Here is a 3,739-nt window from a genome sequence, read left to right as displayed (position 1 = left end):
AAGGCAGGAGCAGGCAAAAATACCTGGTTAATGTAGTACAGTCTAGCACCTTGAATGCTCTTTGCCTGGCAGACTGTTCTCAATACCCAAATTCATGTTAGTCTCTCCATTAAGACTGCCAGGACCTTTCGATGGTTGCTCCCGCAGCCAGAAGTTCTGCTGGATGGATGTGCAACAAGTTTTCCATGCTCCTGGAACCTGGATGACGTACGTGTCACCGCGACCTGGGACACTGGCTTATCAAAAGTCAATGGCTTGGAGAGTCTGCAGTGCCAGCTCCCACCGGAAAAGCCTTCAGACCGGCCTGAGTGCGTGGAGCAGGAGAGGCTGTGCTCTGTTTGACAGGCGGCAGCACAGAGACCTCTGGACAGAAGTCAGCCTGTTTTATGTTCCTCCTGAAAGAACTCTCCGGTAGAAGCCTATTCTCATTTTTCTTCTTCACCAGGTACAAAGGAACAACAACAACAAAACCGTAACTTTTTAGGGAAAAAACCCCCAAACAATAAAAAGATATAAGTTGATGAGAAGCGTCTTTAAGTAGACCTAGATCTGCAGGCCCTTCCCCACCTCTTACACAAGGTGCAGGGAGAAAATCAGGAGGTACCAGTGGGTGGGAGCACTGTCTCATGCCTGCCTGACCATGACTTCCTTTTCGGACTCAAGAGGGACAACTTACAGATTCAGGGCTGCTACAAAACGTAGCAGTTGCCTGTTGTTCTAAGAGCTTTATCTGCATCCCAGGGAAACACAGAGATGAGAGTCCAGCCCTAGGGGCATTTTCACTTTGTCCAAAAAGGAGCTTACAGTTAGAAGAAGGTATTTGTTGTTGTTCCTCATTTGTCAAATGGGATTGGAAGTAGCACACCTCTATTTGCCCAGCCGTACTTGTACAGTAGTAAAAGTTATTACATGGCCAGAAGCAGAAGGCAGATTCTGTTTGTGAGAGATACTAGTTAATCTACAAGGTGAGTTAGAAGCAGACTGGTAAAACAACCACTCTTTCACATACTTCTTCATATTAAAAAGCTGTACCTTCAGTTTGTAGCAGCTTTTAGACACTGACAAAACAGTTGAGACACTAGAATCATAGAATGAGTTAGGTTGGGAGTGATCTTTAAAAATCGAGTCCAACCCTCCACGACCTCTTAGTACTTCTGAAAATCTGGCTCTTATATGGTATGTTTGGGAAAGACCTCTCTCCAGTTTCATATGCGCTTATAATACCGGTTTGTCTACAAAAATTTCACAATGAAATCTGCTACGGCCAGTGAACTGAGAAAGAAAAAACGTTTATAGCAGCATGAAGAAAAGAGCAGCGTGAAAAACACACAGGGTTTCGTACAGCCAATGTTGTTACCATGTAACTTACGATACCATGTATTACCATGTCACTCCAGGCTGTCTCTTCTTCATGATCCTACAGCTGCTGTAGCAGAAAACACACATACCATATAGTTACCTGGTAAACCTGTTATCCTTTATCAGAAACGAAGTTTATGTAAACAGACAGGTACAAAATAGGTTCTGGTTTGGATCCACAGTCAAGTATCAGCCAAACTTTGACAAAAATGCAGTTGTTAAATATTACACGATGTATTCATATAGGTAGCTGGATAGAAGAAAAATTAACATCAATAGCACAGGAACACCATGTCTAGCTGTCTAAAAATTAACCATTATTATTAATTAACCATTAATTATTAATAATTAACCAGAAAGTCTTTCCAGGAGCAAGGCAGTTGTGAATCCTCCATCATCTAAAAAGCGGCAAAATCTGTTTGAAACCCGTACTGTGATTAGCTATATATCCATATGAAACAAGGCCTTACTAGCTCAGTGGCTCACATAAATAACCTGGCTTTTAAGGTCATATTTCTGCATATGTTTCTGTTCGGGAGCAGGAGATCCCGATGATTTTAACTAGCAGCATCTCAACAATGGAGAAGACTGACCAGTGACTGGGCAGCACTAGCCTGACACATGGCGGAAGCAGAAAGTGCCTTTCCAGGCAGGAATCAAAAAATGACACGTAAATAAGGAGTGGTACAGCTCTTGCATACCGAACACATTTCACAAGAGAGGATTGCTTGAATGCTGCCATTACACTGGTCATGCTCCACAGCCACTGCCTCCTGTGCTCCAACAACTTTAAGGGACTCTGCCCTCATCCTTTTCACTTCCTTTTAACGGGCTGGAGGACAAGTAACAGAGTAGTACAGCCTTTTAAACAGATTGTGACAGGTAAGACTGTATTGTCATACCGATACACATGACGAACTGGTTATTTACTTATGGGTAGGGCATGTAAACGTTTTTATCTTCTTTTCTGCCAGCTCCCACCTGGAATGGTAGGTGCTAGCAAAGGCGGTGCCAGCAGCAGTTCCTGGATGATGAAATCCTTTGAAGGCTTGTAATCTGTGTATCACAACTTGGTAACTCATGGCAAAACAACCAAAAGCTGGCTGGAATAGAGTAACCAGATGGTCCACTGGATGCCCCCTGGATCCCTCCCACTACCTCTTCAAAGAGCTCTTCAACAGAGATGATGCTTCAGGCATACTTAGAAAGTTTGCGATTGTATGTGGCATGTCAGGTTTATCATTTTACATCTCCCAACAGGGAGACAGGGACTTACTTTCCTTAGTCAATTATAAAATGGAACTCATAAGAAAGCAAACCCTGTCTTCTTAAAAGGAAGCTTGCAGAAACATCAGAAAATTTATTTGGCAATAACATGCATCTGTTATAAAATGTCATCTACAGCTTATTTTTGAAAAGAAAACCATGTTTTCTTTCTCCTTCTTGCTGCCAGAAGCACTTTTCCCCCCACAGACTCCTGAGGAGGAAGAGTGACATCCAGCGGTCGCTCTGCCCTTTGTTTTTACACAGCATTCTCACGCTTCTGTGCTTCTGCAGCCAGGGCTTTTTCAGCCCTTCACTGAACTTAAAAAAAAAAAAAAAAAAAAAAAAAAAAAAAAAAAAAAAAAAAAAAAAAAAAAAAAAAAAAAAAAAAAAAAAAAAAAAAAAAAAAAAAAAAAAAAAAAAAGGCATGTGGTTTAAGGTAACGAATAATCTGTTCTTCTGAAGTGGAAAAATGAGTACACACATTTAAGTAAGAAAGTTATGCAGAATTGCAACATAAAGATGACCTTTTAAAACATCTACTGTCAGGCCAGAGAAATACCTGTAAGACATGCAAGAAAACCAGTCTGGAAGAGGGAAATGATCACTTGCAAAGGATCACTCTCCAAGATACACAGACCACAGATATTTACAGTTTCAGACAACGCAGAAGACTTTATCTGTGCAATAGCTGTGGTGGATGCGTTTGCTTCCCACCCTTCACGATGCTTCATGTCCCTATGCAAATCCACGGGATTCTGAAGAAGATGGGAAGCAATGGTATATGCACACACATCTCAATGGACTGTCATGACTGGTAAGTAACTTCTCCATCTTAAGTGGTGTATCTCTTGCTCATTCAAACTAGGCCTAACTGGAAATGGCAGCATTCACAGAATCACAGTTGAACAGGACTTCTGGAGGTCAACTGGCCCAGCTCTCCTGCTCAAGCAGTCCCCTCCGCCAGCCTAGAGCCTGGGGAAATGACTTTGTGTGACTGTGCCTCTTTTTTTGTTTCTCAGAGGACTGGCCTGTGGGAGATTAACATACAGGGGTACCAAAAGTGCTGATGGAAGCAGGGCTTGAACACTCCAGATGAAGAGTTCCATAGTTTCCT

The sequence above is a fragment of the Buceros rhinoceros genome, unplaced genomic scaffold (genome assembly GCF_000710305.1).
Source record: "Buceros rhinoceros silvestris isolate BGI_N320 unplaced genomic scaffold, ASM71030v1 scaffold15898, whole genome shotgun sequence".
Lineage (NCBI taxonomy): Eukaryota > Metazoa > Chordata > Aves > Bucerotiformes > Bucerotidae > Buceros > Buceros rhinoceros.
Note: the sequence above shows the minus strand (reverse complement) of the source record.